This window comes from Brassica napus, chromosome C3 (assembly GCF_020379485.1).
Source record: "Brassica napus cultivar Da-Ae chromosome C3, Da-Ae, whole genome shotgun sequence".
Taxonomy (NCBI): Eukaryota; Viridiplantae; Streptophyta; class Magnoliopsida; order Brassicales; family Brassicaceae; genus Brassica; species Brassica napus.
The window spans coordinates 17349895-17363715 of NC_063446.1; positions in this window are offsets into that span (position 1 = coordinate 17349895).

The window sequence follows — 13821 nt, forward strand, 5'->3', positions numbered from 1 at the left end:
ACATAAAGACAAAGAGATGACGGACCATAGGGTAGGAGCCGCGGACCCTGAAGTCCTCAACGGTCCATATACATGCTATGCCTATTATTACGTAGTAGTTGTAGTTACTACGTACTCACTTTCTCTAGCTTTATATTTGGTACTCTCTTTTTTTGTTATCAAAATTTTCGTACTCTTCTTTTTTTTTTTTGAACTAAAGAAGGGTTAAAACCGGGTCTATTAAAGACACTGATCTAACCTCCGGGTGGAGGTACAGTCCACTGATAGACCCTCTCCTGAGCATTCAAAGCAATAGTCCATATCCGTATGACCAACGGGGTTCGAACCAGGGTTCGCCGTATTGGATTTATTCCCTCAAGCGCCACTGGACTACCACCACTGGTTTTTTCGTACTCTTCTTTAAAAGCTAGTTCTTACTTCTTGATTAGTGTCTAGTTATCTTTTAAAAAAATGAGGTTGATTTGTATTAAAATAAATGACACAAAATATTTTACTTCAAACACGAGGTTTAAAAAAAAAAAAGAGCAATCTAGCCCATTCTCTCGATATAATTATTACGACCAGCGGCCTAATTTAGAACTTTATATAGAAATAAATCTCTCCTCTGTAGTTTCTCTTCCTTTGCCCTTCCTCTTTGCGGTTCTAGCTTCAAGTTTTGGCTCCAGCCATTTCGAGTGCGGTGTTTGGGCTTTTTCAGCAGGTTCGTTTCGTCGGCTCCCCCTCGGTCTCCAGCAACAAGTAGCGGTGAACGCAAAAAGACCGGATGGGGTTTCCCTATTCGAACCAGGGCCACGTTATGACTTAGCTACTCTATAGATGTCATGGGAATCGAGGCCATGAGGTGAACACCACGTTTTTGTGATCAACATTAATGGAGAGAACGAGAACTGATTTTCTAAGGATTATAGAAAACGGTGTAGCAGAACGCGTCGGTGCGGTGGTTGAACGAAGCTAGATTGGTTATATTAGAATTAGATTGTTTTGTCCCATTTAAAGTTGTATTCGACATTTGAATTTCCAGTTTCGAGTAGATCAATGAGAGTAAATATTAAAAGTTAAAGTCCTGTCAATGATTATCTCACGTGAACTATGTTTTATGTTACTATACTAAGGCTCAATATGCTGACAAAACAAATTTGAATGCAGCATTTGGAATCTCAAATTCCCAACAAAAATCAAACAATTTATATCACAGGTTGCATTTGGTTAATTTGTTATTTGAGATATCAAGGTGAGCTCTATTATTCCACCACTTACCACATTACGCGGGAACAAACGAAAAACAGTTAATAATGTGGCCACTGCTTCACAAACCTTGGTATTATCACTAATATCACCGGGTATGATAAGTTTATGAATAGTTCGGTTTACTCAAACTCAAGCTTAACATTTTGGAGTTTATTTGGAAGGAATAATAAAAACGAGTGCAGTACATCGGACAATCATATGTATTTGGAAGGTGAATAATAAAAACGAGTGCAGTATCGTGATATGTTCAGAGGGAAATAAAAGAAACATAGAACCTGAAATTTGTTGAATTTTGCATGTTGTGCGCTGGGCAGCACTAACGGAAAAAATGTGAGAGGAAATAATGCACGTGGCACAGGGAAGCCTGCTACATAAAAACAAAGAGCGGACCATAGGGTAGGCGCCCATGACCCTGAGCGGTCGATAACCATGCTATACCTATTAGACTTATGACTACCCTACGAGGTTACGACCTAAGAAGTACTCCCTCTGTTTCATTATAAGTGTCGTTTTAGGTTTCGACACACGAATTAAGGAAACAATTAATTTTGTACATTTCCTATAAAAAAACACTATTACCTATACACCTAACAATATTTCAACCAATAGAAAAATAAATTTTGCATAAAATTAATAAATTTTGCATTGAAAATCGAAAACGACACTTATTTTGTAACAAAAAAAATCTCTAAAACGATACTTAATATGAAACAGAGGCAGTAAGAAGTAAGAACTAACATTTAAAGAACAGTACTTATGACTCCATTTCGTAAGTACTCTTTTTAAAAGAGATAATTGGCGTTCTTATACCCAGAGACAACCATAATTTGCAATCTACCATGATGGTGACCAAAATAATTTCGTTTACAATTTTACCCCTCTAGCCTATAACTCGATTCATATGCACTGTCTGGTAAGTGTCAGTCTAGGGGTCAGAAAATCATGTCTTTATCCAGCAAATAAACCAATTGATTTAACTCTTCTATTTTTTCTGAAAAAACGTAAACATTAGGCAAATAAATCATGTTAGTAATTCCAAAATATGTTTGTTTATTAGTCTCGATTTTAGTATATATTTTTTTTTTCATACATGGTTTGTTACTTAATAAATTGGTACAGACATGATTTGCGAGTTGATATATTTTTTGATAAATTGTTTGTTATCGGATAAATTATTTTGTTACATGGTACATAGACTTGTTGTTATCTGATAAAATATTTGTTACCTGATATATGTTATGTTACCTGCTACATAGACTTCTTGTTATCTGATAAAATATTTGTTATTTGGTATATGTTTTGTTACCTGATATATAATTTGGTATAAAAAAATTGATAGATTGTTTATTACTTGGTACATGTTATGGTAGTTGATATATAATTTGTTATCTAATACATGTTATGTTAGATTATATATAACAATATATCTTAGCGGTAACAAATTACATTAGTTGAAACATTTACGTGTTGTCGTTGTTGTTAAACAGTTTGGAAGATCCCTCAAATATATTCTTTTTTTCATATGCTCGTAATTTTTCTAAATTGAGATTAATAAAGTGAATGTGAAATATAAGAGGAATGTGAATGTGAAAGTATAGGAAGAAATTGAATATAAGAAGAAAGAGAATGTAAGAATATGTAAGAGGAAAGAGAGTGTAAGAATGTGTAAGAAGAAAGAGAGTGTGAAGAAGAGTATTTTTGGAAATCCAAGGTAAGAAATGTAGAGCAATTTACATATATGTCAAATCATGTATAAATTGCTAATTTTGACACCATTTATGTATATTGAGCTAATTCTCTCCTTTTTAAAATGTTAGTTCTTACTTCTTACTACAGATTTTGTCTATATCTTTGTATCTATTCTTGATTTTTGTCTACTGATCTCTAACGAAAGTGAGATTGATTTTTTTTTTTTTTTCCAATTACCCATTCTACTAGATCAAGTTCTTATCGGACAAAAAGTTATTCCAAGAAACACTTTCATCTTTTTTTTTTTTTCTAAAGCAGAAACACTTTCCTCTAACTATGTCTAACCTACATGGAAATGATACACTGTTAATCTTTGCTGTTTTTTTTGCTAATGAATCCGTACAGACATTTCTGCTCCTGGAGATATGAAACAAATTCACACTACAAAACTCCTCCTGCAAAATTTAAAACACATAAATCTCTTAAGCGAAGGCCGGCCAGTCCACCGAGTTTGTAGTCATATATTATTAATATATCCCACATCGGTGGTGATATTCCTTGGGTATTATATATGTGATGTGGCAATCCTCCACTCTTGATCTAGCTTTTGGGTGTGAGTTAGGTTAATCACTAATATGGTATCAGAGCCCATGGTGAAAGTCCAACATAAACAGTGTTTCCTATCTATGGAGTATGTACAAGTGGCCCATATTGTTGTGGTATGTCCGAGATGTAGGGCTTGGGTTGTTTCCCATTGGACCGTTTTCCACCCACATCTCGAGATAAGCTATTAATATATCCCACATCGGTGGTGATATAGTTCCTTGGGCATTATATATGTGATGTGGAAATCCTCTACTCTTGAGTTACTTTTTGGGTGTGAGTTAAGCACATCACTAATATCATATCCACTAATTTGAGCAGTCGGTCTCAAATCGGACGAGTTAACATTGCATATCTCTCAAACACGATGTTAAGAGCAATCTTTCCATAGGACTCCACCCAAATATGAGAGGCTTTTGTTACAACCACATAATCCAAATGATTTAGCACTGATTTGATCCCTACGACTCAAACTGAAGCCACTAAATGTGCTGAATTTTGGCGGAAGATTATCTCATAGATTTTCTATGAGATTTTTCCGCAGAAACTTTCCGAATTTCTTTTTACAGAAAATTGTTTCGTAAAATTTGTCAATTCTTGCAAAAACTTTCCGAAAGAACGTTTTCCGATTTCTCCATGTTTGGATAGAAATCCTTTTGTTTCTTGTCTGAGATGAAATATACGAAGTTTGTTCTCGTATCATTATGCAAATAGGTTTTGCTTATGCCATATTGTTTCTTCGGAGGTTATAGTTGATTTTGACTGACTTTGACCCCAACAAGTTTTAGCACCTGCCTTAGTGAGCTAAGCAGAGGTGATAATGGTATGTGTTTGCAGTTCTATACGAAGCTCTCTAATTCTGTGGAGAATGTAGTCTGGACGAACAACGAAGTGAAGAAAGAAGCTGGAATGGATGTATAATAATATATGTTTTTATCTTTTGAGTCAAGCTGGACTTTTTTTGTTTATGAGGCTTTTGCTTTCCGGCTACTTTTGTAAGGATGATGAGCGAAGGGGAATGAGATTTGGTTTTTATAAAAAAGTGTATATAAAAACTGCAAGATCACTTATATAGTGGTCAATTGCTTGCAGATTCTCTTGCACAAAGCTATTACAATGATGTTAACATATGAAGAAGGCAATGGAGGGTTCTCTTTTGTCTTGAGAACAATGTTTGTCAGAACTAAATATCATCATAATACAACGGTCAAAAGAATGACTCCTAAGCAACAATGTCGATTCCCCTAAACAGAACAAACGAATTCTTTTAATCAAGTAGGTATATAAGAGGATTTAACTCCAACTCACCTCCTTGCTTTGTTTGCTTTAAATATGGTTTCCTTGTAATACTTGAGCTCCTTGATGCTTTCTCTTATATCATCCATGGCTCTGTGATTTTTTTTCATTGCAGGAGCTCTGTTTTTATTAATGCTCAACCCACAAAACACGTTCAAAATATATACGTCTTGATGTCATAAAGAAGGCATTTTATAAGTTTTTAAAAGAAGACATGCACTTCCAAAGACTTAACGCTACTAACATCGACAAGAACGTGAGATAAAAGGGCAGCCAAATTTGGCATGTACTTCTGTGAAACACATACAATCAAAGATGCAACTGTTTAGATTTGAATAGAGAGGAAAAAAATATATCAAAGTTCGAGCTTAACCTTTTAAGAAAAGAAAATCCACGTAGGCCGAGTTTCAAGCTAATTGTGGATTTTCAGAACCAACATGCTTTTTTACGAATTTGATGACCTGTAAACAAGACCAATCTTAGTAAGTTATATAAATAATTAACAAAGGTTGCTGATGATATCCAAATACCTCTTCCTCAACTTGCCTGTGAGGTGTTGTCGTTTTGAGGTCTAGGCTTCAAGTTGGGCTTATGAGATAATCATAACAAGACGCGGGCTGAGAAAAATCAAAGAAAGGTCCAGCTCTATTCCATCGAGCTTAAGGATAAGGTTACGGTTATATAAGCTGGACCCACGAGCTAACACAATCGTCGTCTTTCTCAAGAAACAGAGAAAAGCGAAACAGAGAGAGAGAGAAGTTCTATATAAGAGAAAAGAGAAAGAGAGAAAGTATCAAGGCGGAGAAGAAAGCTTGATCGAGATAGAGAGATCCTGAAGTTGATCATAGCTCTTGAGGTCAAGGAGCTTTCTCCGGATCATTCTGCGTGTTCTCTTCGTTATCAAAGGAATTGGAGGCTGATAGTGAGTCGTCTTCTTCGCAGTCACTTTGATACTCTTCTCCGAACAGTTCTCGGTAAATCTCTTTGTAATACCTGCACAAAGAAGATCAAGATCGATCGTGTGAGATCATCTCTATTGTATCAATCCGATCAATAGTGAAGTGCATGAGAGTATGGTTCTCTCTCCAGTCAGTAGGAAACGAAGACTGGGTAAACAAATTGCTTGTGTTGATTGAGTTTAGATTCAGTTCATAAACAATCACTAGCTAAGGATCAAACTAATCAAGAGTAAAAGAACACATAGCTAACTTGATAAAGATCGTAATCGAACCTAGTCTGATACCTTAACAAGTGGTATCAGAGCCAGGTTCTCGGTGAAGAGACCTAGGTTCGCTTAGTGTGGAGCTGTTGTTTGTTATTTGAAGCTCTGCGTGTACTGTGATTTGGTGTGTGTAAGTTGTGGCAGCGACAGTATGGAGTCAGTTCATGGAAAGTTTAAGATGGAAAAGTTTGATGGATCTGGCGATTTTGGTATGTGGAAGTTCAAGATGCTAATGCAGCTAGAGCTGCAAGGGCTGGGACATATCTTGGCAGCAGAACCAATCTCGGCAAAAGAAGAAACTGATGGTGATCCAGTCATAGAGAAAGAAGTCAAGAAAGACCCTCTGGCTAAAGAGCAAGGAACCTCATTTGCTCAAGTCTAACCAACATGGTACTAAGAAAGGTTATGAAGGAAACTACAGCCTTGGGGGTCTGGAAAGCTATTGAGGGTGACTATCAAACAAAGACGCTTCCGAATCGCATCTATCTAAAGCAGAGTTTTGCCAGTTATAAAAAGGAGGAAACCAAGAGCATTGAAGAGAATCTGGATGTGTTCCTAAAGCTGGTGGATGATCTAGCGAGTCAAACCTTCCACTTATATTACTACAAAGTACTTTCTTCGTCAAACCTTAACTGATAGACCAGATATCAATCAGATGGTTCAAGTCCATGGAAAGACTCAGAAAGTGTACAAGGATGAATATCTGGAGAGAAGGTTACCACTGGCTTGATGATGAGTTTTACACCAGTCACCCATTTTATCCATGCAGTCTTTGGTTTGACGTACACTTAAATCTGGACCCTAAGAGTAGCTAAACATTTTCAAATAAAAATTAAAAAAATAAAGCTGTTATATAGCGAGTCAGTGGTGGAAGAGCAAATGAATCATCGAAGAGCTCTTGCTAACTCCGTTAAAAACAGTAATATCATATTACACAATCGAATACTATGTAATTCCACATTCTATCAATAACTTTCACAGATATCTTTTGCCTCTATGATTTTGAGACGCAATGACATTTAACAGGTCAGAACTTAGCATTCTCTAAAGAGTGTAGCTTATAGACTAAAAGAATACCACCTTTCTGTGAAACAGTTTCAACATTTGTTTTGGCAAGATGGCAGAGAAGAATATACCTCCACTGACTTGGTTAATTGACTTGGCAATCTCCAGTATCTTGTCAACTTCACCACTAGGACACCTGCGCAAGAATATTAGTATTGATGATTGGAAACGAGAGAGATCCGACAAGTGATACATACACTGGTAATAATGAATATACAAAGAATAAATTATATGTAAATGTGAGTGAGAGGTGTCGAAAAATGTTAACATCATTTAAGGGATACATACACACTGGATCATGTAGAAGATTGATGTAGTCCTAAGCTGTCAAAGGATTACAAGCACCTTGGATCAAAAGTGATGGATGATCCAACAAGAGGGGTGGTTCTTCTAATCGATCTAATGGACTATAAAACCGGCTGGATGGGAGTGATGATGATGATCACGAACAGAACAGGGTGTTGACTGATTCCACAATCAACCACGAAGAAGAACAGCCTGATTCCACAAGAAGTCTCAATCGCCAATCACTAAGACAAGTGAATCCACACAAGGCTTGATGATCAAGATAACTCAAAGACACAAAGATTTTGAAGAAAAGAAACTGGAAAGTTTATTATTTCTTAGGCAAAAGATTTGCGCCTTCCAATTAGGGACCTAATGAGCTTATATAATGCTCAGTACAAAGACTTAGAAAGCTAAACAAAATGAAAACATAATGAAAATATCAAAAACTAGCCGTTAGGCTTAAATGAGAGAATCTCAGCCAAAATGGGAAATGTGTTGAGCTGCTTGTATCTGGACAACTTTGGGAAGATCCTAGGAGCCTTGGGGAGCTTCTGGTTGATGAAACAAATCGCCAAATCACAGCCAAGAGTGTAGAAAACTAGCCGTTGGGATTTAAAGCAAATCGGCTCCAAAAATGGCAAGTTGAGATGCTGAAGAATCTGGCTGATCCAGTGAGGTTTAGTGCATGGTATCAACTCTCCAAGTGGTTTTAGATGTAATGAATGATCTCCTGGTTTTCACACGTGAGTTTGAGTTGCACACTCCTTAAGCAAAAAATTACTTTCCTTAAATAGAACCTGCAGTTCGGATACAGTGTAGATAGTCTGACTTGTAAATGGCATATCTCCTAAATCATTACTCCTTTTGGTATGAAACCAACTCGCCATGTGCTCTTGTTGAGGGTAGAATCCAGGAAACCGGTTTCATTGATAAATTCCTCCTGGTTTGTAAGATATGGCGTTTTGATTGCACCTATGTCCTGGTTGGCTTCTTTAGCTTTCCTCAGCTTCATGTTCTTCACTGATTTACTCCTGATTCCTCTCTCCTTTTCTGATGATGACTTGAGGTTTCATCAAAGATGAAGCTAATACACACAAAAAATTGAAACATACCAATCATTTCCAAGTCAATCCGACAAGTTGTTGCTTATAGTTTTCAACGGCAAGTACTCTTTCACCTATTAAAAAATTGGGATATTTAAACTGAGAGGCTGAAACTTTATTCACCGATCATAAATACAAAAGAACATGAATCTGACTCCAGAGATACGAAATCCGAAGATACCAGTAGAAGAAGAAGAAGGAGGAGGAGAAGCAGAGGGACCATCTTCGTCGGCAAAAGCAAGGAGAGAGAAAGCTTTGGAGAGGTTCTCCATTCACTTTGTTTCAGTAAAACTCACCGACTGGGGAGGAAGAGGAACGAACTTAAACCTTAAGGAGTATCCCTTGTGTTGAAAGAAAACAGAAAATTGCACAAAAAGTTACGATTTTGGTTAAACCAGGAGTAAACACCGGTGGGTACAGAGAAAGTTTGGCAGACCGTCCTTTGAAGATTTGGTTCAACTAAGCTATAGCCAACCCCACTAACTTTTTTTTCTTTTTCTCATCATCGTAAACAAACACATTCAATCAAAACTATGCTAACTAAACTGGGAATTCCATATCCGTGTGAACAAAATAGGACAGTTGACTTGGAACACCTTGTGTAAAATCATCCGCCCTTATGTTTTGTGTTTTGATAAACGTACCACAGTTTATTCATCTTTTTGTAGATCTTCTTAACCGATAAACAACTCAAAATAATTTGCCAAAAAAAATAATTTAACTTTGAAGGACATCTGATTTTCCAAACAAAAGTCTTCAAAGCCATAGTATCTGGTCCAAGGACTGGCTCATGTCTTTATCCGGGTACAAATGTTCTATATAATAACCAGATTTAATTGTAGTATATTGTATTGAGTGCCATCCGTCCAGCCGGCTTGAGCAGAGGATTTTGAAACATTTGAATGGGGTCTCCAACATTAGGGACCCCACTTTAAAAAAAAACATCACATATATTTACAAAATGGACGCACAAAGTTAAATAAAAAGTTGTCACACAGAAAAAGAGTAAAGTTATGCTTATAAACTTGATAAATATTTAGTGGATCCCTGATTTAGATATAAGTTAATGTAAAATTTGAATAAGCAAAAGGTATTCTCGGTTATGGTTTCTGAGTTTCTAACTGATGGCTTTTAGATGTTTTTCTTCCATGTTTATTTTAATATATTGTTTTATCCAAAAAAAATTGTAATTTTTATATTTATTTTGAATGGAGCCCCTCAAAACTTAGGTCTGGCTCTGTTTCAATGGGCAAAGGAAACAAAAGCCCATTGAAACAAAAGCCCATTTGCTATAAAACAGGTCTGGCTCTGTTTCAATCTGTCTCAGGTCTGGCTCTGTCAATGGGCAAAGGAAACAAAAATTAAGTTTTCATTGTCATTTATCAATCAAGAAATCATCAAGCAAATCAAACATGATAACTAAAACCAACTCTTATTATTGCTATAAAATTGTAAATGACAAGCAAATCAAAGCAAAACATAAAACATAAAATCAGAATGTCGAAATCTTGTTTCTTTAGTCAATGTATAAGCCGGCCTCACAATCCAATATGTTTCTTTCTAATTGATTTTCTCTTTTCTAAATCAGCTTTTCATTTGTATGATATTAACTTCTCGGAGCTAATAAGATCATGTTCGCCATCATAGTCATGGAACATTATTATATCAGTTAGATCTCTAGTAATAAAATGACTAATTAAAAAGGTGAGAACAAGATTCTCTTTCTCTTTATGGAAAAATCCATAGATCCCAATTAACTTCCCGAGACCCGGAACAGTAATTTTACCACTATTATGTATCATTCACTTATGTCGGATTAACTCATCAACACCTCACCACGTACATTGGACTCAATAATTAAAGCTTTGGTTGATCCACATAATGCGACGGTTATTGAGAGTATTCCATCGAGCAAGAAACATATTGGATTTTTTGAGGGGCTCCATTCAAAACAAAAGCCCCTCAATGGGCAAAGGAAACAAAAGTTCCTTTCATATTATAAGAAAATCGCCTAAGGCCTTATAAGAAAGTGGTCAAGACTATACCTATATACTCTACTGATCTAGACTTTGCCAAGGATCAGTATGATAAAGGCAAAAGCCATGGTAACCTGTATACCCACGAAATTTTATACACTTTATGGCATGACTGGATTAGTCATCCATGTCTTTAAAAATTGATGCACATATTGCAAAAGGCACAAAGAATTATCCCATAAAATCTCACGTTGTGTAACATGTACACAAGGGAAACTCATTAGGCTCTATTGTCCCAAGTACCACGTGATTATAGTATGTCCATGAGGGGGAGTGAGGACAAACTGTGATCCATGAACATACTACAAATCCGTGTGACATGGTCTATGACCATAGTAAGACTTAGCCGAATTCTTTATACTACAAAGGCCACTACCTAATGCTTGGGGACACAAGGATTTACATGTGTAAGGTTAATATGCATCAGACCATATAAGTGAGCATAGATAATCCCATCTCAGAATGAATATGGGTCATAAACCAGACATATACCATCCTAAGAGATTTTGAATAAACCACCACATACATATGTGCCGTCTAGGATGGAACCTCATAAGAGGATGAGAAAAATATTGGGAATATATGTTGGATAGGAACATGTCTTTCTCCCACGTTTTTAAGAGACCTTGTGCCAAATATGGGTGATCAAATTATGGCCAGGTACACGGATCGCATGACTGATGAATCCGACTATCCAACATCAGGGGGAAAAAAAAATAAGCTGGTAAAAGAGAATAAGAGAAATAGAATGGTATTTACCATCATTGTCTTGGCAAGATCCTCGGACTAGAAAATATGATTTAAGACGTCCAAAGAATGTGATCAAATGATACAAAGCAGAACTAGATGCCAGACACATTGACCCGAAAAGAAAAGAATGACTAAGTCATACCAGCTTAGCACCACGAATTTGATGTCCTATGAGACACAATCAAGTTGCTACAGTGTCTATACAAGATAGACCAATAAGTTCCAAAAGATAAGAAACCTCTGAAAGAAATGAAAGGTGTATAGAATGATACAAATCCAAGTTCAAAGGAAACCAGTTCAAATAGAGAGATAAGGCTGGCCAACTAAACATCTAAGGTACCAAACCATGTAGTTTGGGACGCCAAACTGCAAGGTAGTAAAGGTCCTGGATAATAAGATCTCAAATCTATTAGATCATGTCTGGAACACTATGGAACTACATAAGAGTGTTAACACCAATGATGTATTTACATATAAGAGAGCTCATAAAAGAAAGTAGCACTTGAGTTTAAAGATATAAAGTGAGGATCATGAACCCACGTAAGAGTACTCATAAAGAATAAAGGTCAGATTAAAAGAAAACATGAGGTTTAAAGAGTTTAAAGAAGAGATGGGCGTATTGGCCAAATATATAGAAATGTCATCTGATGATATAGACCAGTGGATAAATGGGTCTTGTGAGGGAAAGAAAATCGTAAGATGTGGAACGTGACCAAGTAGTCAAGAGGTCGTCCACATTACTACTTACAACATTCAAAGAATGGCTTGTTACACAAGGATACTCATAGAGACCAAAGGAACAGATTATAAGGAAATATGCTCCTATGTGGTGGATGCTACTACACAAACTTGAAATTGATGAAGTCTGGAAACAAAAGAAATAATGTTGTAGTAAGCAGTATATTGATCACTGGATAAAGAAAATAAAAGTACCAGAAAAATGAGAAAAGAAGTTCTCAAAGAACAGCATTGTTCCTAAGCTGTTCATGGACTGAAGCAAAAGCAACTGCATTGAATATGATAAGACAAAGTAAAACTTAGTGAAGGAGTTCGATAAAGAACAATCCAAATCAGTCCATATATTCTTATAAAAGAAATCCCTTGTGTTTATAATAAATCAACACTGTAAGTAGGTCATGAGATGCCATCAAAGAAAGTGTGGACTGCGATGTTTTTCAAGTAATAAGATTATAGTATGGGACTGCAATGTAAGCACAAGCCATTATGTTTATATCAGTGGATAAAAAGGAAACCATAATGGTCCAAAAGAGTGACCAGAAGTATGTCTGGTCGAGGTCAAATGGATATGGCATTGCTGAAGGCAAGAAAGATCGATAACCATGTATAAAGGTCCTTGAGTGTATTTGACTGCAGATCCATAGTTTGATGAGATTATAAAACTCATTGCAGCAATGATTATTAATGATATGACGTTAGACACTCATGGGGTATGGACGAGTATAGACAAGGTCTATAACTCAACATGGATCGACCAATGAAGAAAGATCGGCTATAATGGATAAGCCATTAGCACATACGGGTGATGTATGTCCGAATGGACGAAGGCATGTCCGTGAGAAGCCAAGTGATTCGTATGTGTTTGGGTCGATGACTCAATATATATTAAAGTGTCCACGGTATGGCAAAGCCATGTGACTAGAGGATCCGTGGGACATGAGAGGACTTGCGAGTAAAGTTTGATCGCAGATTAGAGGTCCATCCGAGTACTGTCGAGTGCCATCCGTCCGACCAGGACATAGAGTGGTCAGCTGCAAAGATGCACGTCTTGACCATGTCTTAATGAAGTTCCAGAAGATATGAGAGTTACAAGATAACTCAAGTTACAATTCGGCAAGAGCTATTCCTACATCAACGTTCAAGAAGCTCAAAAGGACTACAAGTTCAGTCATATGATATGTCAGCCGACTTCTTCACCATGTCTACACCAACCACACGTCCATGAAATTTATCTATCAGTTTGGGACGTGCCAATTAAAGGACCAGTTCAAGACTTGGCGCCCATGAAGCTAAACTATCAAATTGTCTATGCGCCAACTTGAAGAACATACACGGGGGTACAAGTCAGGGGGAGTTCATGTGTTGTACTCATTTTCCTTATCCATGGTTTTGTCCCACTGGGTTTTCCTGGAAAGGTTTTAATGAGGCAACATTAAGCATGTTACAAGCCCTAAACCGGATGTGTCGATCAAGGGGGAGTGTTATAAACCAAGTGGTGATCGACCCATATCAGGCCTAAACCGTCCAGCCCATCAGCTATCCATCCGGCCAATTCGCTAATGACTTAAGCGAATGAGAGTTTACATTTATCTATACTTAATGTTTATCCTTTTCCATATGTATTTAGAATAAGTAATATTTTCTATTCCTATTAGGAATAGGATTTCATTTTCTCTTATAACGGTCTAAATAAGACGGTCTAATACTTGTATAAATGTAGACATCTGGCCATGAGTAATAATAAGATTTCACAGCATCTCTTTTATAACAGTTCTCACCTTTT